At 41.3% G+C, this 24,934-nt stretch overlaps 1 long non-coding RNA gene across 3 annotated transcripts; it reads left to right on the top strand.

Moving 5' to 3' along the window:
* Nucleotides 1-11: 11 nt before the first annotated feature.
* Nucleotides 12-23,575, top strand: LOC135322682 (uncharacterized). 3 transcript variants are annotated; one of them, XR_010383439.1, is made up of 8 exons: nucleotides 12-111; nucleotides 1,977-2,100; nucleotides 7,755-7,881; nucleotides 11,657-11,891; nucleotides 12,922-13,070; nucleotides 14,731-14,922; nucleotides 21,419-21,553; nucleotides 22,801-23,575. It is a non-coding gene; the product is annotated as an uncharacterized LOC135322682 (long non-coding RNA). The 3 variants fall into 3 exon arrangements; XR_010383440.1 differs by lacking the exon at nucleotides 22,801-23,575 and adding an exon at nucleotides 21,658-21,731; XR_010383438.1 differs by lacking the exon at nucleotides 22,801-23,575 and having other exon boundaries at nucleotides 21,419-21,731.
* Nucleotides 23,576-24,934: the final 1,359 nt, after the last annotated feature.

Here is a 24,934-nt window from a genome sequence, read left to right as displayed (position 1 = left end):
CCGTCCGGGCCTCCGGCCCTCCCCGGCGCGGGGTTTCTCCACCACTCCCCCGCCTGGTTCCGCGAGACGCCCTCGCCCACCTTTCCCCCGCTAGTGGCAAACTGGGAAGTGGTGAGTTGTGTGGAGACGGGACGTCCGTTCTCTGGGCTGTGACCATAAGCTGGTCACTGTTGTCTCTGCTTCTGTTTCTTTCACTGGTAAAATAAGACGTTAGGAGTGGTCAGTGGCTTCACACAACCCGCAGGACGGGAAAGGGGTGTGTGCGCGTGACGGGGACTCTGCCCGCCTCCGCCCCGCTGCCCCTTCGTCCACGGCAGCTTTCCTTTTGTCTTGCTTTTGTTTTGGGTAAGAGTTATTTTGGATTTAACTCCAAATAGAATTGCAAACACCTGGACTAAATGGTTATAAGGTAACTTGTAGCGCTAAAAGTCCTTAATCCTGCCTGCTTCCTTTCTGGTTTTACTTGTTTTCATCCTGAACCTCAAGAAAACCAGTATAGATTTTGTCTTTTCTTCTTGCCACTTTTGGAGCTCTCTCCTAGTTCAAGGAGAAAAAATATCACCCACCTACAGCCTGTAAATTTCCCTTTTCTTCACCTGCGTCCTTTCTCATTCTTGCCTCAAGACAGTTTCTTACGTCCTGAGAGCACTTATTTTCATAGTACATCTGAGTCAATCAATCTTCCTATTGTCCCGGGAAGACAAAAGTGAGGCCCTCTCTTGGTCCTCTGTTATCTTCAATAAGTCACCAGTTTGGCCTTCTTGAATTGGATTTTTTTTTAAAAAAAACACATTATAATATATTTTATGAGTAATGCTATTACATTAATAGCATATTAAGAACTTAAGGAACGGAACTGAAGCAGTGAATAAAAATACTAAGTACCTATGCTTAAGATAGTTTTTCTCATTAATAAGTCATCCCAAACCTAGCCAGTTTAAGATAATTTACGTGTTCTCACTCATTTGAACCTCCGTTTCTTCTATGAGTGTTACGATATTTGTTTAGTGCCAATTGGTGTCATCTACACATCTGATAAAGACTTTTTAGTTACTTGATCTTCCCTAGAAAAACAACAGATAGTGATGTGGGATAAAATTATTGAATAGAGTTCAGATGCTGGAGAAAGAAGCAAAAAAGCTACCACAAAGTTTTTTAAAGCAAGGAGATTTTTTTATTGTTAAATGAAGGAACAGTTTTTTGATTCTAAAGTACTTTCTATAAATCTTAGACCAGCTTCTTTTGCTAGAGCCTGGGCTCATGGTCAAAAATGTACTTTTACCCCATCATTTATCTCCTGTGTAGTTTTTCTTATGGTTTTGCCAGTTGGTGGTCAAACAGATAAAAACCATTTGCTGAGTTTCCTCATTTGACCTTAGTTTTCTGTTAGCCTTGCCATGTTGAATGATCCAGAAATAGAGGTAGGAGAGTTTCTATGGTAGAAAAAGCCAAATATGTTGTCTGATTTTGGCAAAAACACAGAAAACTTGTTTGGTATGTACTGTTGCTAAACATTTTATACTTTTAAACCTATTTTCATTGAGAATCACTACCTCTGCAAATAGACCATAAGGCAATCAACTAAATATATTAATGTTAAATCTCAGAGATTTTTAGAGACAAGAGCTAGTGATTAACCGACTGACTTTGTAAACCAGCTTAAACTTCTAGTAAGTCAGAAACGTTACTGACAACAAAGCTACTTTTGAGAAATTTAAAAGCCCTGCTGTAACTTCTTATCCAAAAACTTTGTTCCTGACAAGTTTGAAATAGTTAAACTGGTATTTTGGAAAAAAAAAAAAAAAGAAGAAGTAAAATCTTCTCTTGAGAGGAAAAGTTTATAGCATTTTTAAGCAGGCATGGTGTCAAACTCATGGGGATTATGTTTTGACCCACCATCCACTGGCATGTTGCAATATTATAAAATGGGATTGTTTCCCACTTTATTTGTAAGGGTTGCAATTTTTTTTCTTTAGGCCAGAGATACAGCTCTGCAGCCCACCCTCTTCATTTCTTCCAGCCAAATTTATCTTCAGTGACCAGAACTCTGGCAAAAAAAGAGATCACATCTCTTTTTTCCCACTTATGTCTTCTACCTAAGTAAGTTTTGAAATTATTTTTATAATCTCTTTGTTCTCTCTAGGGGAGAGGAGCTTGGGATGGTAAGCTAGAGCCAGAGTTATGTCCCAGGAGCCTGAACGGGTGATGTGGGTGGCCCTTGAGGACTTTAGTGTGTGATGTCATGAGAGCAGTTCAGCTACAGTGAACTGATATGTGCTTTAGGGCAGTTTCAAAATATGATCACACAGGATAAACATACATGTCAATAGAACATACCCAGTAGAATGGCTAAACTTGCAAAGATTGATAATACCATCTGCTGACAAGGATGTGGAGCATTTAGAACGTTCATGTATTGTTGGTGGAAGAGTAAGAAAGCACAACCATTTTGGAAAACAATTTGGTAATCTTTTATAAAGTTAAACACATACCTACTTTATGACCCATCACCTGCACCCTTAGATATTTATTCAAGAGAAGGGAAATGCATGTCCAAGTAGCTTTATCATAATCATTTAAATCTGGAAATAACCCAGGTGTCCACCAACAAGTAACTGCATAAACAAAAGTTTATATTCATACAATAAAAACTACTCAGTAATAATAAAAAAGAAATGAACTATTGATACATGCAACAGTGTGATGGATCTCAAAAGAATTTAGCTAAGTGAAAAAGCCAAGTGTGAAAAATTATAAGCTGTATCGTATGGAATTCTGGAAAATCCTAAAAGCAGATCAGGGGTTGCCTAGTGCCTGGTGCTCATGAAGGGGACTGAGGGGATTGATTCCAAGAGGGCAGGAGGGAACTTTTTGGGATGAAGGAAATGTTCTATAACTTGATAGTGGTCATGGTTACAAGGATGTATGTATTTGTTCAAACTTGTCAAATTGTCTTTAAGTGGGTGCATTTTATTACATATAAATTACATGTTAATAAAAGTTAATTTTTTAAAAATAGCTACAAATTATTTGATAACTCCTCCCATCAAGAGGTGGGGTCTCTGTTTCCTCCCCTTGAATCTGCTCAAGTCCAGATTATGACTGCTTCAACTAAGAGAATGTGTCAGAAATGACTCTATGTTACTTCCAAGACTAGGTCATAAAAACTCATGCAACAGCTTCTGGGTTTTGGGGGGATACTTGTTCTGAGGGAAGCCAGCTGCCTTGTAAAAAGTCCACTTTGAGATGACCATGATCAGAGGCCGAGTGTAGGCTCTGTGGTCAACCAGCTGAGTCCTGCCTTCCAGCCACACAGTGTCAGGCATGTGAGTGAAGCCACCTTGGATCCTCCCAGCAAGCCCATCCAGGGGCTGAGTGTTGCTGAGTTGAGCTCAGTTGACGCCCCAAGGAGCAAGAGATCACCAATTACTAACCTACAGAATCTGAGATGCGGTCGTTGTAAGCCACTAAGTTTTGATAGTATTAGTTGTCCACTGCTGTATAACAAATTACCCACAAGTTTAGTGACTCAAGACAATAGTAATCACTTATTATCTCACAGTTTGTATGGATCAGGAATTTGGAAGCAAGTTGACTGGGCAGTTCTAACTTGGGGTATCTCATGAGGTCAGACGTTGGACAGATTCTCTGTCTGATGGAGCTTTCAGTCTAGGGGGAGGGAGAGGCAGACAGATTAACAGGCAGTTGCAGCACAGTTGGATAACCCCTGGAATAGGGGGTAAAAGCAGAGTACTAAGGGAAAACCTCGCCCAGTCTTGAGGCTCAGGGAAATTCCTGGAGGAAGTGAGGTCTAAATTAAGTCTTGACAATGAACAGGAATTAGTCAGTTTGGAGAGCTGGTTGTGAGAGGGGCTGGGACAGAGGGATGGGCATGTGCAAAGGCCAAGAGGTAAAAACGAAGATGAGGAGTTTCTTATGGAGCTGAAAGAAATTAACTAATGATTAGATAGTAGGGTCCCAGAGAGGAGAAGGGAGCAAGATGGGAGGCTGGAGACGTGAGGTAGGACTGATCCTGATCAGTGTGGAGGAGGTGGGAGAGGTCAGGGTGGGGCCTGGTTCCAGGAGGAACTCCACTGACCACCGTTCCAGTCTTTTTTTGCCTAAGGGCCTCTCACTTAGGTCTAGTTTCTGATCCAAGAAACATGTCTCAGGCGCTGCTTTTTGCAAGATTGCGGCAACCAGCAGGAAGAATGACCTCATCTTCCTGGCTGAGGTTATCAGCTTTGCCCAATCTCTGGAGCCTTTTATGACCCAGGTGAGATGCCCACCCCCACACCAGGAAGTAGTCTATGAAGCTCTACCTCCAACGAACATATTAAAAGAATTAGAACATGCAGAGTAATACCACCTCACATCTAGAGAACAAGGCAGCATAGGTTCTAACTCCCATCTTTTGAGAATTGTATTTATATAATTCCCAGTTGATTTTTTTTTATTGTGGTAGGAACACATGCACTGTGCCCTCTTAACAAAATCTTAAGTGTACAACATAATGTTGTTAAGACACTATATTTAATAGCAGGTCTCTAAAATGTATGCATTGGCATAACTGAAACTTTATACCTGTTGAACAGCAACTGCTCATTTCCCCCTCCTATGAGCTGGACTATTTCATTTTATTTTTTATTTATTTTTGTGTGTATATTATTTATATTGTTTTTTAAATTGAAGTATAGTCAGTTTACAATGTTGTGTCAATGTCTGGTGTGCAGCATAATGTTTCAGTCATACATATGCATACATATATTCGTTTTATAGGTTACTACAAGATACTGAATGTAGTTTGTGTGCTATACACAGAAGAATTTTGTTTTTTTATCTGTTTCATATTTACTGTTAATATTTGCAAATCTTGAACTCCCAATTTACCCCTTCCCACCTCCTCCCCCCGACCCCCTTCCCTGGTAACCATAAGATTGTTTACTATGGCTGTGAGTCTGTTTCTGTTTTGTATTGACTATTTTAGGTATCTCATGTAAGTGGAATCATGTAATATTTGTCCTTCTGTGATTGGCCTATTTCACTCAGCATAATGTCTTCCAGTTCATCCGTGTTGTTGCAAATGGCAGGATTTCCTTCTTCTGTTAAGGATAAATATTCCATTGTATGAATATACCATGTTTTGTTTATCCATTTATCCATCAGTGGACATTAAGGTTTTTTTTTCATATTTTGCTTATTGTGAATAACACTGCAGTGAACATGGGAGTGCAGGTGTCTCTTTGAGACCCTGATTTCAATTCTTTGGATAAATACCCAGAAATGGGATTGCTGGAGCATATGGTAGTTCTATTTTAAATTTTTTGAAGAACCTTCATACTGTTTTCCAAAATTTTCATTCCTAATACAATAGCTTTCTTGTCTATCATAAATAACAATTTAGAACAGACCATGGGAAAATGTGCCATATAAAAATATCACAAAAGAACGCAGAGTGTACTACAATACTGATGGTATATCTACAAAACCTAAATAATAACTTTTTTTAAAGTTCTCGAAACTTTTGACCTAACAGAATGCATTGGAAAAGATATACTATGTGCTTGATGAGAAAATGTGTAACATTGAAGATTGTCAATGTCAGTTCTTCCTAAGTTTAATGCTGATCCGCAAAAAAAATATTAGTTTGAAGAAGGGAAAATAACTGGGACATTTTCATATACATCAGTATTAGCAAATCCAAGGTAGAGTGTGCTGTATTCTTAAATAAAAAGAAATAATGAGGTACTGGGTTACTCCCTACACTTCATATGGTGTTGAAGAAATACTAGACATTTTACTCTTTACCTTAGCACACTAGCTAAGAGAACCATTGCAAAAGGCTGTAATGTGATTCCTTTTAGATGATACATCGAGAAAAAGCAAATCTACAGAGACAGAAACTGGGAGACTTCGGTTAGGGCTACATGCAGTAGGGTCACCAGCAGGGGGACCACTTGGAGAGAGAACTGTCCAAGTGAGAGATGAGTAGATGAACAGGGTGCTGCACAGAGACTGTTCTTTGGACCCTGAAATTGGAAGATCCTGCTGGTGAATGCACCTGACTTTGGGAATTGCACATCGTAGGGTCTATTGAGACTGAGAGACATAGGATAGAAAACCATGCTTTTTTAATACTTACTGTCTTTAAGAACATGAAATTTGGAATAAGACTGTCCAGAGTTTTTTCTGAAGCTGCTTACCAGTTGTGTGACCTTGGATAAGTTACATCACTGTTCTGCACCTGTAAATAGAGATACAACTGTATACCTCTCTGGACTCTTCTAAAAATTAAATAAACACATGGTACAATTCTCGGCACATAGTAGGTTCTCAATAAATATTAGTTCTCTCTCATACTCCCTCTAAAATGTTATTTTAGAGAGAATGCCAGGAAGCAGGAAATGTGGGGCTCTTCTGGGTCCTATTTCCCATGCAGCTGGTCTGGGGGCACCCAAATATGCATCTCTGACCCGACTCCAAACCTGTGCACCCAGCTGGCTACTCGACATCAGATGACTCACAGGCACATCATGCCCCAAATTCATTATCTCCTACCCGCTCCAACCTGCCCTTCCTCCTTGGGGCTGTGTCCATGTTCAGCAAATAGCACCAACATCCACTTAGCTTTTCAAGCCTGAAAATGGGAACTTGTTGTTGACTCTCTCCTTTTCCCCAGATTCCAGGTCTAATCAGTCTTCCAATTCCGTCAGCCTACAGATTGGGCAGATTGAACCCATTCATTAATTTTCATACAGAAACATTTGTTGAGCAGCTCCTCATGGACCAGGCACCGTGTCAGGCTGCATCTTCCCTGCCTCCTCCCTAATACTGGTCACGGTCTTCTCATTTGGCTGAAGAAACAGCTTCCCAGTTAGTTGCCCTGAATCTACTTTTTATCTCTAAATCCTTTCTCCACATTCTTCCAGAGAATCATTCCTTTAAGACCTTAAATGGCTTCCCACAGAGCCCTTAGGGAAGAGTTCCTGACGCATCCGGCCTGGGTCAGGTCCTGCTGTCATGAGCTCCGTTCGTTGGTTGGGTTCCCCCAGAAGCACACCTTGAGATTGGGATTTGAGTGCAAGTTGTTAACTTGGGAGGTAGTCTCAGGAAGCTCTGGTGGGAAGATGGGGAAATGAGTAGGGAAGAAAAAGAAGCCACTTGAGTGCATTAACGAACAAGTTGCTGGGAGATGAGTAACTGGGGCTCAGCCTCATGGAGAACTCCAGGACACAGTATATACTATGGACTGGATTGTATCCTCCCAAAATGCTCATGTTGAAGTCCTAATCCCACATCATGACTGTGTCTGGAGATAGGGCCTTTGAGGAGGTAACTAAAAGTTAAGGAGGGACTACAGTGGGATCATGAAGGTGGAACCTTGATACAGTAGGGCCTTGATACCGTAGAATTCGTGTTTTTATAAAAAGAGGCACCTGGGAGCTCCCTCCATCTCCCTCTCTCTCTTTCTGAGAAGGCACACGAGAGGTCACTTGAGCACTTAGCCATCTGGTGGCTGCCCCCACCCAAGAAGAGAAGCTTCACCGGAAACCAACTGAGCTGGCACCCTGATCTCAACTGACCAGCCTCTAAGAACTGTGAGAAAATAACTTTCTGTTGTTTAAGCCACTTAGTCTATGGCGTTTTGTTAATGGCCACTGATGCTAAGGCATATAGAACAACCTCAGTTGTTCCACCCAGAGGGCGAGGAGGCTGGGTAGTTAACTCTCAAATCTCTTTTGCCTTTGGCTTAGAGCTGCTCCCGAGGGCACTGATGCCCCAGCACGTCCGGCCTGCACCGGCGCAGGGGCTGAGCTCCTATCCCAGAGAAGTCCTCACTCAGCCTGAGAGTCCCTGGTAGGAGAAGCCTTTGGGTTGCTGGTGAGTGCTACGGGGATGTGGGCAGGGCAGTAGTGTCCACCACAGCTTGCAGGATGCGTTCATTTTCCCTCCCTTTGTAGCTCTCCTTACCCTGTAATGACTCATCAGCTAATCTCTTAGCTCTAGAAGGGTGTAGGCGGTATCTCTGCTTCACCAATATACCACCAGGGCTTAGCACAGAGCCTGATATGTACTAGGTGCTCCAGAGATATTTAGTGAACATCTGGATAGATGATAAATGACCATCCTTTTCAGAAAGTAACTCAGTCATGTCATGCTTCATGTTTAACAAAGAAATTACGCATGCGGCAATAAAAGCTTTAAGTTATTGTTACATCCGAATCTCCACATGCACATCAATCACTGAAATTTCTTAAACAATAGCCAATTAAGAGCCTTCCTAGACTTTCTAAATAAAACTTGGGATATAAATTTTTATCCCTCTGCAACAAATACAGTCCTAAATCTTATTTTCTAGACCCAGGCCTCTCCACACGTTGAGCTGGGGGCCAGGGAAGATGAAACACTTGCAGTCCGCCCCGGGCAGCAGCTGGGCTCAGCCCAGGAGGTGGCTCCCAGCTGCTCATCAACATGGATGCAAACAGGTGGAGCATACGAAGGGGGCCTTACAGAACTTGGACTCAATCCTGTAAACACTGGCGAGCTGTGGAAGGGTTCCCAGCATGCCAAAAGCAAGGCTTTGGAAAGATTCACGGAACAGTGATATTTAGGCAGGAATGGAATGGGAAGAGACTGCAGGCTGGGAAACCAGAAGAGAGAAAAGAGGCCTGAGACAGTGTGGCTGTCAGATACTTTTGAGCTGGTTGAAACTTTCCATTGTGGAGACAGAGGAATCACCACGGAGAATGAATCAAAATATACCCCTTCCTGTTACTTTATCTTTGAAGGTATTTCCTAAAGCACCAGAGGGGTGTTTGTAAGAAAAGTAATAAGCAATCACAAAGGTTCCCTGTAAACAATAAAGCTTGCAAGTTCCCAAAGCTGTGTAGGTTTAAGGAGGCAAAGTAGCATTGATTTGTGTGTCCCTGAGATAATGCAGGAATGTTCCATGCGTACCGCACTTGGCTTTCTCTGAAACGGATCAACTTTGTGCTTTTAAGGGTAAAGTTTGCTTAAATTGAAAATATTCCTGGGGGAGGGTATAGCTCAGTGGTAAAGTGCATGTTTAGCATGCTTGAGGTCCTGGGTTCAATCCGCAGTACCTCCACTAAAAAAAAAAATTTAATTAGAATACTCCTTTCCACATGTTCTGTATTATGATGGTAGTGGTGATCACATGCTAATATTCATATATCAAAACTCATCAAATTCTGCTTTTAAAATTGGTGACTTTGTATGTAAGTCATGCCTTAGTAAAGTTGATTTTTTTAACCGGATAAAGTTCAAATATATCTGGAGATGAATCCAGATAAATAAGAATACGTATGTATGATTTCATTTATTTAAAACTCCAGAAAATCCAAACTAATCATAGTGAGAGAAAGCAGATCAGTGGTTATTTTGTTGTGAGTACTGTAGGGTCAGGAGGTAGGCATGACACAGGATCATGGGGAAACTTAGGGCAGTAATGGGTACGTGCATTATCTTTATTGTGGTGTTGGTTTCAAAGATGTATACTTATGTCAAAACATACTTTAAAGAAATGGCAAATCTCTTCACCACTGGCTGTAAGGTTTATGATGTTGGGAACCATGACCTTCACTGCTGTTATCTCCAACATCTCACCTAGGGCCTGGTGTCTATTTGTTAAATAAATTAACAGTTTGGGAAATATTAGCTTGGTGGGATGAATCTAGTTCCCAGCTTCATCATGTGCTAGTTACATAAATGTCTCTAAGTCACTGAATGTCTCCAAGTCTCAGTTTGCTCACTGGTGAAATAGAATTAGTAATACTGATCTTGTAGAATTGTTGTGATGGTTACAAATGATGTATCTAAAAAGTTACAAAACAGACCTTGGCAATGATAGATGCTAAACAAGTGGTAGCTTTTATTACCCTTTGCCAGCTATACCTCCTCAGTTCTGGGATTTGTGCCAGCCACTTATTTCACACACACGCATTTTGGAGCATACTCATACAGCTATTTCAAACAGGGAGTAATGTAAGGAGCTTTAGTCAAAATGGATCACTGCATAAATGTAATAATTAATGGATTATTCCAGAAATTGGATTTTAAAATGATATAGATGTAAAACTACATAAAATTGCTTTCAAAAATAAGCCTGCACAATGGTTTCATGGGTGTATACATACATCAAAACTTATTAGGTTGTATGCTTGAAATATGTGCATTTATTATATGTCAGTTATGCTGCAATGAGGCTGTTTTCTTAAAAAAAGAAAAAAATATTAAGCCACTCACAATGATTGGAATGAAATACACAAAATAGCTCTATTATTTAGGATGAAGTTTGATTCATTTAATTATGTTTTTAACCAAAAGGATCTGTCTCCATTATTTGGCTTCAGTTTGAGGACAACTTAATTGTTTCTCAGATAGTTCTTTTTTTAAATTGAGATTTGCACTGCAGTTTGAGAAATGTTGATGCCATCAGTGCTGAAACTCCACTCCTTAAACGTAAATATTTGCTGAAAGTTAATCTTACTTTAATATTACAAATGGAAAGCTAACTACGTTTCAGAATTGATGGATGCTTTTATAGTGATGCCTGAAAAATATGTGTAATACCAGTTTTTTAAGCTGTCACCCTTCACAGATCTGATACTAAATACACTTGGACCTCAGTCTGAAGAATGACTACTAGATATACAATTAATAAATCATGAGTATCTGCACATGATTCATTAGTCAGTATTCCTGCTACTGTTACTGCAGCAACAATCATTGTAGTATTTTTTTAACACCCATCATGTACATCTAACTTGGGTCAGCCAGCCCAAAGACCTGCGAATAAAGACCCAGGGCATAGAACTAAAAGGTGAGCAAGAGTGGATGTGGGTCAACTAGTGTGTGATGCTTCCAAAAATTCGGTGAAGAACTTGGAGATAGAGTGTCTTAGTTTGTGTTCCCCCAAAAGCAGACTCTGAGACAAGAACTTGAGATGCAGGGAGTTTGTTTAGGAAGTGATCCCTGGAAGCATAAATGAGGAAGTAGGAGAAGTGGACAGGAAAGGGAGAAATGCCAGTAAAGGATGCATGAATGAGCAGGTTGATTCTGGGGAGACTGGGGCTCAGTCTCACTAGAAAGTCTCTGAGGAGTCATTTGAACAAGCTTCAAAATTGTCCCACAGAGGGAGAGGAAATCTGGAGTCTTTCTGCAGATTCATGACCTCATTGTTTGAAGGATGCCCTGGAAAGTGGGGACATTAAATACACACGCAAGCACGCGCGCACACACACACACACACACACACTGCTTGTCGACTAAGCAAGCTCTTGTTGGCTAAAGAATGTCCTCAGAGACACAAAGAAAGATCAGCCATTGAGATGGGCAGCTGGCAGTATGCATGGAGACTGTCCACTGCAGTTGCAGATAAACTCAGAGGCTGGATGAAGGGATGTGGGCTGGACATCAACGCCATCTGCTACGTGGGTGGTGTAGGGTCTTTGATGTGATAGACTATCAGTGCCAGGTGTTGAGGAATGTGTAGTAGCATGGTTAAGGCAATGGGTTTATAAATTATGAAGAAGGAATGTCCTTTTACCATTTTCTCAGAATGAAGTAAAGTTGATGAAATGTATGTACAATTAGTTGATCAATTAGGTTGACTTTCCAGTTTTCTTTCCTGTAGACAAGTGGTTCTCAGAACGTGCTCTCTGGCTCAGCAGCAGCACCTGGAGTGCAGATTCTCGGGCCCCACTGCAGCCCTCCTGAGCAGAACCCAAGGAGGTAGGACCCAGAAATCCACGACCAGCCCTCCAAGTGTTCCTGATACACACTAAGGTTGGAGAACCTCGGATGTAGACAAAACACTGTGCTGAGAGATGTAACCACAGAGTGGTGGACTGGTTTCTAGTCTCACTCAGGTGTGAACATGTATACATTATGTGATCTTTATGGGTCTTTTCCCGTCTGTAAAAATGAGTACTTTGGATTAGTGTACTGGAGTTTCAAACTTTTTTTTTAAAGCAATATAGTACTTCCTTCCAAACAAATTTTACTGGAAACACTTGTTTGTAAGACATAAAAACAGAACCCCTGGTTGTGATAGGAGCCCAGTACCCTGTCTTCTCGCTCCCCCCCCCCCCACCGCCGTTGACTTCCTAAGTATCACTGTGGACCTTTAGGTTTCTGAGAAATAAAGTTTGAGAGCTGCTGCCCTAGGAGACCTTCAGGGTCCCTCTGCAGCATGACGTAAGGCATCAGGCAGATGTTAAGCATAGCCTAGCTGGCGATGACAACACCAGGAATCACAAAGCTGGGGTTCAAGGCCCGGCTGAACCCCTCCTAGCAGGGTGACCATGAACAAGACGTGCGTCTTCCACGACCTCTGCATCCTCATTTATAAGGTGAAGTTAACACTCATTCTTGTTAGACCAGCTTCGCAGGGCTGTTGAGAGGGTCAAATGAAAGCATGTCTGTGAGCATGCTTCATAAAGTGCTAAGTCCTGTCTAATTGGAAGGGGTCATCGTGAGAGAAACTACCCTTCCAGGTAGCTTTCCTTTGTGACTAGTGCCAGAGATAAGTAGTGACAGCGTGTAGGTTGTTAAGTAGTCTGTAGTTTCTTCTTTATCTTCCAGGGAATAAATTCCAATATGATTTTCATTTTTAATTAGAACACTGTTTGCCAGGAAGTGTCACTTTAAATAAAATGATGCTTAAGCCGAGACTTTAGTTAACTCGTTGAATCATTTCACAATGCTTGTAAAAGTAATGTTTGGGGTGATACTATCTAAAGAGATAATTAGTTTTTCTTCATAATTTACTGCCCACATACTAATAGGGAGAGCCAATCTTGGAATATGTTGACTTAGCATTGCTAACTTGTTGCATATTCAGAAAAAAAGTTAGCACAACATTAATTCATATTTATGTGTTTTTTTTTTCCCTATCAGATGAATCTGCTGGGAGAGATTTATTTATCTACCACAGAGATGCCTGAGAAATACCAAACACTGTGTTCTATGGCTCCATTTTGTCATCAGGGAAGTTGTGAATAATTCCTTGTGGAACTTTTGGAAGATTACCGAATATGGTTACTGGGGTAAGAAGGTAGTCAGATTTAAGACCTGTTTATTTCTAAACCCTCAGTGTGGCAGAAGGTCAGGATGATGTCTGAACACTGTCAGCATAAGAAACAGGTATCTGCCAATCTCTATGGCCCCTTTGAAAGCAGCCATCACATGGACCTACCAATATATTCTAAGTGTGTCTCACTTTGCATTTTCTAAACACATTTTCCCCATTGCCTGGATCTTCAACCTAACACTGTCATACATCAGTCAGAATTCCATGTGAGGGATTCAACACAGCCTGGACGAGCATTTGCTTACTACCACCCCATATTTGGGTGGATGGGGGGTGTCAGCATTTCTGAGCCTTGGAGCTGGCTGGGCAGTTGTGCAGGAAGGCTCCTTAAGTGTTCTTCGCTCATTCAAGAAAGAGATACACAGCACTTACCATTGATCGGGCATGGTGGACAGGACAGACAGGCCTCAGCTGGGATCCTGAGGTCACGGAGGAGTGGGGCAGACAGGAGTAGGGCTGGGAAGACAGTGAGGCATGATGGGGAGCAGCAAGTGTTTCAAACAGAGAGAATAGCACATAGAAAGGCCTGGAAGAGAGAGTATGTGAAGGAACATCCACAATGGCCATGGAGCTAATGCCAGACCATGGAAGACCTTGTCAGCCTGGGCTTCCTTCTCCTCATTTGTATAATAGCACTGGTGCAGAGCAGTGCTTCTTAAACTGCCCCCACGGAACCCCCGGGGGGTTCCACCAAGGAGCCTCAGAGAGGGGTAGAAGGGAATGGCTCTGGGCTCCAACTTCTGCTTCAGTAAGAACAGCTTTGCTAATATCCATTTCGGATGGTGGGGATCTGAGTAAGACAGTGTTAGAAGGCAGGGCTGCAAGGATTAAAAAAATGATTGAATGTCTGTTAGTAATTTGTTTTATATATTTAGGTGCTCCTGTATGAGGTGCATATATGTTAACACGTGTAATTTCTTCTTGTATTGATCCTTTGATCTTTGTACAGTGTCCTTCTTTGTCTTCTTTATGGCCTTTGTTTTAAAGTCTATTTTGTCTGATATGAATATTGCTACCCCTGCTTTCTAGTCATTTCCATTTGCATGAAGTGTCTTTTCCATCCTCTTACTTTCAATCTGTGTGTCCTTCTCCCTAAAGAGGATCTCTTGTAGACAGCTTATTGTAGGTTCCTGTTTTATTATCTAATCTGCCACTCTGTGTCTTTTGATTGGAGCATTTAGTCCATTGACAACAAGTTTCTTCTGTATAGCACAGGTAACTATATTCAATATCTTGTAGTAACCTGTAATGAAAAAATATGAAAATGAATATACATGTGTATATGTATGACTGAAACATTATGCTGTACACCAGAAATTGACACAACATTGTAAACTGACTATACTTCGGTTAAAAAAAAAGATTGAAAGTCACCAGGTCCTCTCCTCTGATAGTAGGATTCTGTGCTGCCCGCCCCCATCCCCTCAGAGAATGCTGTCTGGGTTACTGGGGGCATTGGCTTATTATTACCTGAGGGGCAGCCCATCCCTGACCGAAAACACACAGGGTTTCGGTGTGAGCAAAGGCCCTGGGAATTTTTGCCCATTTTTTCACAGCAACTTCAAAAATAGTCTCTGAAATTTTCACTTTCCCACCTTCACTGGTGTCTCTTTAAGTCAGCAGGACAGAGAAACCTTCCAGCAAGCCTCATACCTGCCTTCATTGTGACACTGAGCCCCCTCGGATGGACTACAGACACAGAACTACAAAGACACACCCACCTACACCCTCAAGGGGCTGAGGCCCAGAACAAGGAGCAGCCTTTCCTAGGAGGAGAATCAGTCTCTGTCTTGCCTGTAAATGGCTCAGTAAGTATTAGTAGAATCATCTGCTTTCTGTTCTCTGGACTCTGGCTCTTGGGACCAGCATAACCAGATTTGGCTTCTCTCACCTGATAACCCCTGAACTTGACTTCTTGCCTGCTTGACCTCTGGGCATTGCCTTTGAGCCCAGACTGAGGCTCTGAAAGGCAACTTTTGCTCACACCTCCATGCAATCTGCAGACTGCCCCTACCCAGCCAGCCTGTGGTCCCAGCTCCTCTGATGCAGGGCAGCCTGGCCGTCTGTCTGCCCAACCCCCACAGACAGTGGTCACAATTTAAAAAACCACTTTGGACTCTACCTGACAGATTCTACCGTCCCCAATCCCTCCCAGCTGGAGCCACTAGATGCCACCCACCAGGAGACTCAGGCCTTCTCTTTCCTCCAGGGCTCCTAACTAAGCAGTACTTCTCCAAACATAATGTGTGGGCAGATCTCCTGACGATTGGGCCAAAATGGATCTTCTGATTCATTAGGTCTGGGGTGGGGTCAAATATCCTGTGTTTCTAAGAAGTTCCTAGGTGACGTCAGCAGCCACTTTGAGTAGTAAGAATGAGACAGTTTGTAGATTAGTGACCTCGGCCTCACCTGGGGGTAGGGTCTGGACTATGTTGGCTGTTTTTTCATTTATTAGTAAACACTTATTAGGCACTCTATGTAGCCTCTGCTCTGCTGCTAAGATTCATTCTTTGCTTTCAGGGAGCTTACAGTCTACTGGGAAAGAAGTGTTTATTTTGAGCCTATATACTTTATATAGTATAATTCTCACAATATACCTGAGATGATTATTATCCCCATTTTATACATGAGGAAACAGAGTCTTAGCGAAGTTAAGACACTTGTCAAGGGTTGCATTAACAGGAGATGACAGTCTGAATTCCAGTTCTTATTTCTTGGGCTCTGAGCACCATTTCTTTAATCTCCTGGTGTTGCCAAAATTCATACAGTTGGGCTTCTGCCTCAGTTTCCTTGTGGAACATTTTAGTTTCTGGCTTAGGCTGAGCCCTGCTCCAGACCCCAGACAACTTGGCTAGAGGTCATGCACTCAGCTCTTTTCTCACCCACCCATTCCCCAGTTAGGGCTCTGCTGTGGATGATCCAGTTGCCTGGACACACAAAGCATTCCTCCATGTTGCAAAACAGCTTCTAGGAACTAGCAAGAGGAATGCTCCCTTTCCTTTATCACTCACCCTCATCGTTCTTTGGAGTTTCACACCTGCATTAGGCACTTCAAAAAGTAAATAAGCTATGTAATAGACATAGTGAACAAAGGAGGAAGTGGCACTAACGAATGCAAAGTTCATTCTCTAACCTCTCAACCCAGGATGGCATACCTAATGGTCCAGGCATCCTTTCCCTACGGATGGATGTGGAAGACAGTAGCACTCATGATTTGACATGTCCCAGATCTCATCTCGGCTCCCCCAGTCTCTGCCAAGGCTCTGGGCAGAGCAGAAAGAATGGGTTAGATACTGAGGGAGTTGTCTGCATAGGGTAGATGTTACATAGACCACAGGAGCCCTGATCTGTGGTCATGGCTTTGAATTCTTGTAATCCTCTCCACTCCCTCTTTCCCCTGCTCCTCTTAGCCTGCGTCCCTAGTGAGCAAGGAGCTTACTTCCTATTGGCTCCTTTACTCCCATTTAATTACCCAGTGTGGAGGGGGAATAGCTGCTTCTGCTTCAACTGCTTTATCTTACTTAGAATGGCAGAATTTAGCAAGAGTTAGGTTATTGAAATGTACCCTTGCCAGTTCTCGCTGATGGTTGTAACATTTTCTCCGTTCGCTACTCAGTGCAATCCATTCTACCCCAAGACAGTATGATATTTAGTGAGAAATCTTTAACAAAATTCTGTAAACCATTCCTCATATTCAGACTGACACTTTCATGATTATAAACCAGACTTTAGGCAATCTTCTGTAGACCCTAGTTCACTCTGAATGACACCTGTTACTTTTTTTGTGTCCCTTCTCTCTACTCACATACCCAACAGATGGTAACACCTGCCCAACACAAGCTCAAGTTTGCCTTGGATCCTCTGAGCCTCTGGCTGTGTGTGGCTGGGTCCTCTCATTTCATTTCCTCCAGTCCTCTTCCCCTTGACACTGTGAGGCTGCTTTGACCACACCGTGGGCAGCAGCTCTATAAGTCACTCAGACTCTTTCACTCACCCTCCATCAGACAAAATGTAAACATGTTCATGGTAAGCAGTTTGGTGGCTTGTGGTTTGCTTTAATTCAAAGTTAAAGCCCTGCTCAGGGCTTGCCATGGTTTCTTTGCAAGTCCCAGAATCGTCATTTGTTTACTCTGAACATGAAGATGGCTGTCAGAGCTTCGACCTGACTAACCACAGCATCCTGCAGTCAGCGCGAAGATAATTTGGGGCTTATGTGGAGTTTACGTGCATCTTGAAAACTTTTGAGTGTCATTTGATCTAGTGCCCTAAGAAGTAATCTAAAGTAAAATTGCAAAGCTTTGCATCAATATTTTCCTTTTGGAACTCTCTTCAAATCTAGAAAATTTTATGTTCAAACTACATAATTTTTTGCCTACAATGTTGACTGTATAATTTTTGGCAAATTTCTTTTGAAACCAGTGGCAAATGCTTAGTAGCATTGTTAATATTGATCATAAATTAGTTTTGAAATTTAAAAAAAAGAAAAAATAGTTTTGTTTTAGATGTTCTAAAACCTAATTAAAGTATATTTTTACCTTGTCTCAAGTCCCCATGCCATTTCTTGTCTCAGAAATTTTCAAATGATCTTAATGCATGAAGTGACTGACTAAAGACTATATGTGCTAATAACTGCTAGCCTATTCAAATCTCTAATTTTATTGTTGATGAATATCAGCAGGCAACAAGTGCTTGGTACTCTATGTAAGGTTATTGTCACAACTCAGAAGATACTCTAGAATTCAATACATTTTCCAAACATTCATCAGTTATTCATTCATTCAGCTGATTGATAGGTAGGACTTACTATGTGCCCGACATTGTTTTGGGCTTTAGGCCCTAAAATGAAAAAGAAAAAAAAAAAAGATAATGTTTGTTTCTGCCTGCATAGAGCTCATTCATATGTTAGTGGAGGGTCAAATGTTTAATTGAATAAGTGAATGAATGAATGAGGATGGAGAGACAAAAGAGGCTGGGATGGGGCTGGGTTATGATCAGAGTAGCCAACAGTCCTTGACAGTGCCCTGGGGCCTTAGAGCCAGCAGCAGGTCAGTGCAGGGTGTCTGCACCAGTTTAGCCACTTTATCCATCCTCCCTACACTTGGAGCCCCTATCAGAAGCCCTGTCTCCACATTTAAGTGCTGGGAAAATTGTGCTTTCACCTCCATCCTCCCTTCTGCACCCCTTGGCTCCTTAATACTGGCTCTGGTTACAGTTCTCCTCTGTCCTGGCTGGTTCTGCCAGGTTCCTCTGGGTTGATACTTATTTGGCCTGATTCTTGGCTCTCCGACTTGCCTTCATCCCTAGTTGCTCTCCTTGGATCCCGTCTCACCTCTGCATTCCACAGATACTCACCAGCTCTGTCTCAGCCTGAGCCCAGCTCTGGTTTCTAGGTTGGAGCTTTAGACACCCCCTGACCTCATAGGGGGAAATCAGATGTCAGGGACTGGGGCTCAGCAGCAGCGTTTCCAGACAGCGGTGGTGCTGAGATCCAGGCAGGAAACAAGGTTGGGGTGGTTGCAGGGGTTTATCTAGTTTGCAGCAAAATCACTACTGGGAGGAGAAGACGGGCAGAGGGGGTCAAGGGGTCAGGGATTTAGGGCAGGCTCTGCCTGGCAGGGTAACTAAAGTACAAAGCAAAAAGCTACGGTAAGGTCCAGTCTTACAGAGAGGCAAGCATGACAGGGGCCAGGGACAAGGGTATAATTTGATGGGCACGTGGGGACATACCGGACCCGAGCTGTATTAGTACTGATTCCAGACTCCATAACTGGGGATCTGAAACTATTGATCTGACCTTCTGGTTACTGTTGAGACTCACAGAGAGTACTAGTTGAAAGCATAGACTTTGAGAGGAGACAGAAGAGGGTGTGAATCCCAACTCTCCTTACCTGTAAAATGGAAATGGTAACACCTGCCTTACATGGATGAGGTAAGGATTAAATGAATGAATTTTAGACGACTGTGAGACCTCTTAAAAAGCTGACAAACAAGTCTTTGAGCACCTGAGGCTCCCCCATGAGGCCCAAGTGGGGAGGGGAAAATGGTCAGCAGCCCAACGCTGGCGCTGCTGGCTCTGGTTTCAGCAGTAGTCTAGAGTGGTCTCATTTGTCTCTACTGCATGCTCCTGTGTGTCCAGTACCCTCGTGTTTGCCATGGCTCTGCCATGAGCTCATAACCTCCCTGAGTCAGTGTCTCTTTCTTTTAAACTCAATGTTGACCAAATTTGAAAACAGACAGGTACATATGGTCCCTGTTGCCGAGTCCATTCCACATACTGAAGTTGGGCTTAACCTTTTGTTCTCCTGCTCAGAAATCTTTAGTTGCTCCTTATTTTTAACTGCATCATCTGCTCCATTTTCTAGGCCTTTTATAATCCGATTTCAGCTTATTAGCCACTGAGCTCCCTTTGCTTCCTGACACTTCCCCTTCTCTGTCCCACCCAGACCCGTGGCTCTCATCACACCCCCTTGGGTGCTTCACTTCCAATTACCCATGGTGTCCCTCCTCTCTTTAAAATTCTGCTCTTCCTTCAACCTGGCCCAAGTCTCCTTGCCCTTGAAGCCCTTTGTCTTGCTGTTGTTGCTTTTCTCTAGTTTTATTGAGGTATAATTGACATACAGCACTGTGTAAGTTTAAGTTGTACAGCAGAATGATTTGCTTTACATACATCATGAAATGATAACCACAGTAAGTTCAGTGAGCATCTATCGTCTCATATAGATGCAAAAGAAAAAAGTATTTTCCTCTTGTGATAAGAATTCTTAGGATTTACTCTCTTAACAGCTTTTACACACAACATACAGCCATGTTAATTATATTAATCATGTTGTACATTACATCCCTAGTACTTGTTTATCTTCTAACTGGAAGTTTGTACATTTTGACCACCTTCATCCAGTTCCCCCCCACCCCCAACACCCCACCTCTGGTAGCCAGAAATCTGGTTTCTTTCTGAAGCCTTTTCCGACTCTTAGAATGCTTCTAAATCTACTTATCCTTGAACTCCTATGATACTTAATAGTTTAGAATTTATCAAATTACACAAAATCTAAGAATGCCATCAACTGAAGATGCACCATCATTTTATGTACTATTAGGAAAACCCATCTAATTAAACTGGCAACTATAGAATGTGAGAGATTTCTATTTCAGAAATGTTAAGCTATAAAAATGCATCTTAGAATCAATGAAATATGGTAATTATTTAGTGGTACTTATTATAATTATAATGGACATTATCACTGTTTCATAATTGCTGTTTATTTTCTGACTCCCCTACTAGAATGAGGAATTCTTGAGGACAGATTTCATGCCTGGCTCATTCACTGACCATCCAGCTCACTGGTGCTCAACAAATGATTGAGTACATTGACTTCAAAAGTGAACGGAAGGCAGATATGCTCACCACTATAACACCTATCTATCTGTCTATCTACCTACCTACCTACCTATCTATCTGTTTATTTTAATGGAGGTACTGGGGACTGAACCCAGGGTCTCACACATGCTAAGCACATGCTCTACACTAAGCTATACCCCCACTGTCCTTAAGTGTCACAAACTTATGGTTACAGAGGGGGGGTTTGGGGGGAAGAAGTGGGGAGAAATAGATTGGGGTTTGCGGATATTAACTCCTATATATAAAGTAGATAAACAGCAAGGTCCTACTGTATAGCACAGGGATCTATATTCAGTACCTTGTAGTGGCCTATAATGAAAAAGAATATGAATATGTTATACATCAATTAAAAAAACAAAAAAGATTTAATCAGGGGCAATTTTTTCCTCCAGGGGACCTTTGGTAAAGTCTGAAAAAAAAGAAGTGAATGGAAAGTTCCTTGAAGGCAGGGAATATGCTTTACATTCTTATGTATACTTTTTTTTTAAATTGATGTATAACATGCATATAGTAAGGTGCACTGATCTTAAGTATAAAGCCTAAAGTCATTTTATATAGATATACATCTGCATTATAATCACTCGCATTTATATATAGTAGAATATTTTCCTACAGTACTTTTCCCTAGTGCTAGGGAAATTGGAGATGTCTTTCAATATTTATACTGATTGATTATATGGTCTTTACCTACCCTTGTATAACTCAGTTTTGTTTTGTTTTTGTAATTTTTTTGGGGGGGGAGGAGGTAGTTAGGCTTATTTTTATTTAATTATTATTTTTTTAAATGGAGGTACTGGGGGATTAAACCCAGGACCTCATGCACGTTAAGCATGTGCTCTGCCACTTGAGCTGTACCCTCTCCACTATAGCTTGGTTTTAACTCACTCCTGTTTTCCCTTGTTCAGTGGTTTGCAGACTCTCAAAAGGACGTATCAGAATCACCTGGAAGGCTTTAGAAGCACAGATTGCTGGGCCCCACCTCCAGAGTTTCTGATTTAGAAGATCTGTGGTAGAGTCTGAGAATTTGCTTTTCTAACAAGGTAACTGATGTGGCTCTAGTGGGATGAGGGGAGGGTATTAATGTCTCCCTAGTCAGGGGCTGATTCTAACCAGAGGCTCTTTACTTTTTCTTTGCCATGGACAGCCTGGGCAGAAGCCCATGTACTCCTCAGAATAATATTTTTAAATGGAATAAAATAAAATACCTGGGACTACAAAGAAAACTAACTATATTAAAATAGATTGTTCAAATTACTTAAAAATTATTTTTATATGTGTAATATTTACTGTATTTATAACAAGTCAACTGTAATGTGATATAAAAAATTTGGGGTTTCTGTTGATGATAAACTCACACACCTACTGATAATACTACTGTGGTTTGTTGCTCACATTTATAATTGAAAGAAGTGGTAAATTTCAGATAGAGGTTAGTGGAAATAACCTAGGTTAGGAATACTTGCCTTTGTGCAATCTGAACTGGAATGCTCTACCCTTTACATTTGGTGAAGTTCCAAAAAACTCAGTCGATGGTTCAATGTTATTAAGTATCTCCTGTGTGGAGACATTTTGATAGATTCTTGACATTCAGAGGGGGATGAGACACTCCCTTCTCCCTGCCCAGAACCTCCCAATTTGGCGAGGGAGGATTGAAATATAAACTGATGATTAAAGTGGAGTGTGACATATGCAGAAATAAAAGTATGCACAAGGCACAGAAGTAAAGAATAAAATGATTTATGCAGAAGCTTGAGAGATGGGGGTAAGATCTAGAACTCAGTTGAATGGAAGTTGTAGTGGTAGACTGTTGCATTGGTGGTCCTTGATGAGACTTGCCTCCAGATAGATATTCAGGATCCCCCATGTTGACTCTGAACTTGGCCACAAAACTTGCTTTGGCCAGAGAGCATTACCAAGCACGACACAAATACTTACACATGGGGGTTTGTCTCCTGTAATGGTTGGGCTTCAGCTGCCAGTTGTGAGGCTTGGGCTTAGATTATTGGATGAGGAGAGGCCATGTGGAGAGCGGTTCCAGAGGATGAGTGGCCATCTTGGATGTTCCAGCCTCAGCTGAGCTCTCGGGCGACTGTAGCTGTTTAAGAAACCCAAGCAGTGAGTGAGCAGCAGCAAAACTGTCCAACCCACAGAGTCATGAGAAGTAACAAGTCATTGTTTTAACCACTGTGTTTTGGAGTGGTTTGCTATACACCAGTAGGTAATTGAAACAGTTGTTTTTAGTTTCTTTACTTTTTTTCCTCTTCCATTTGTCTTTTTAAAAATGCAGAGGATAAAACACTGTAAAAAAAGAAAAGAAAAGAAAAGAAAAGGAAAGCTGAAGCAGAAATTTTTCTGCAAACAAGCACAATTTCCAGGGAAACTTCTAGTGAGTGTTTCATACTTTTAAATTCTATAAGATCTGTGGCTAGAGCATTGATGTGGTAATTATGACTTTGGTAAACTTAAATGCTGATCTTCAGAGAATGACTACTTTAAAATCAGAAACTCTTAAAACCTGGGATTTTGAGCTGGAAGAGATCTTAGAATCTGTGCAGCCTAACCTCTTAATTTTAGACATACGGACACTGAGGCTTGAGAGGTTAAAACCACACAATGTGTTGTTATTAGGGTCCAAATCTCCTGGCTTCCAATGCAGTGTCTTTTAATAAGTAAGAAATAGTAGTTTGTGGATTACCATTTCCATTATCTTATTTTCACAGTAGGCAAAGTGGATATTTTTATCCTTTCTAATTTTATAAGTGAAAAACCTGAGATTTGGATTTGGAGAGAACTGCTTATTTCACATAGCTCATAAAATTAGGACTAGATTCTGGGCCTTATGACCCCTGGTCCAGGGCTTTTTTTTTTTTTTTTTTTTAAATTATATCACGCTGTCTGTGATGTTCAGTATAAAAAGCAAGGAAATAAACTAATATATTTTTGAGAAAGAGTTAGCAACAGACACTAATCTGGTTCATCTCTGAATTCCTCATAGAGCGATATACCATGTACATAATGGTCACTCAATAAATATTTGTAATATGAAATGAGTACGTGAAGGAATGAATGAGCAACTGAATAAACAAGGGATGGAACAGGATTATGTTTCATTTTAAACGGACATTGCATTATTGAAGTGTATAATTAATCAAGATACTTCTGTACTTGAAAAGAAATAGGGGCCAAGACCCCCAGTCAGTAGTAATGACAACATTTTGTAATTACTGTTCTTTGAATTCTTTTTTTTTTAAAACAGAGGTACTTGGGATTGAACCCAGGACCTCATGTATGCTAAGCACGCATTCTCCCACTAAGCTATACCCTCCCCCTACGTGCTTTGAATTCTAAAGCTGAGTGATGACCACAAAGGTAAGCTCTTTCCATATGTCTCTCCTGTCCTATATGTATTAAGTCAAAAGCCCTCTCTGGACATAACACAATGGTGGGAAGGAGGTGAAGGGATAACTTCCTGCCAAGCCATCAGGAAACAAAGGTTACTCCCCACCTCCCAGGGGAAAACTGAGATAGAGAATGTGACCCAGGCAACCTTGTCCAGTAGAAATAGAATGAGAACCACATATTTAATTTAAAAATTTCTAGTAGCTACAGTAAAAACAAGTAAAAACAAACAGATTAAATCAATTTGATAATGTATTTAATTCAGTATGTCCAAAATATTATCTTTTCAACATGTAATCATTACAGAAATTATTGATGAGATATTTTACTTTTTTTTTTTTTTTTTTTTTTTTGAGACCTACTTAGAGTACATCTCAATCCAGACTAGCCACATTTCTAGTACTCAACAGCCACACGTGGCTAGCAGCTACCATTTTGGTCATGGTGATTCTGTAAGGAGAAAGTGACAGTCATCACAGCACAGAGGAAGTAGTGTCCTAAGGAATACTTGGGGAAATTACCCTCCTTTAGTCCAACTGCAGAACCCAGACCACTGCAGCTTGAAGGGAGATTCTGCGACCTCCTGGGGAGTCAGCCTCAGAGTTCTGATAGCCTTTTGAGAAGATGTTTGGCTGTGTAGCCCTGGGCAAGTAACTTAACCTTCATATCACTCAGTTTTTCATCTGTTACCATTTAAAGCTGCTCAGATGATTGCATGAAATAATAGGTAAAAGCATTTAGCTGATACCTGGCAGGTAGGAAGCACTCAGTAGTAGCTATACAAGATCTACTAGGATCTCACCCTCATTTTAGATTTAAAAAAAAAAACAGGTTAGTAGGGCTCCCTACAAATTACTGTCTTCTCCTCAGCAAGTGTATAGGGGCTCTTAAGTAAGGTGAATTTTAAAAAAAACAAAGTAAACGAAAAAGGTATGAGTTATCTTATAACTAGCCTTCTTCTACTAGAGGGAATCTCATATCAATAAAACAAGATAGTTTTCTCCTTTTTATCGTAAAATATA

This window comes from Camelus dromedarius, chromosome 12 (genome assembly GCF_036321535.1).
Source record: "Camelus dromedarius isolate mCamDro1 chromosome 12, mCamDro1.pat, whole genome shotgun sequence".
NCBI lineage: Eukaryota > Metazoa > Chordata > Mammalia > Artiodactyla > Camelidae > Camelus > Camelus dromedarius.
Note: the sequence above shows the minus strand (reverse complement) of the source record. Positions and strands in the feature narration are given on the sequence as shown.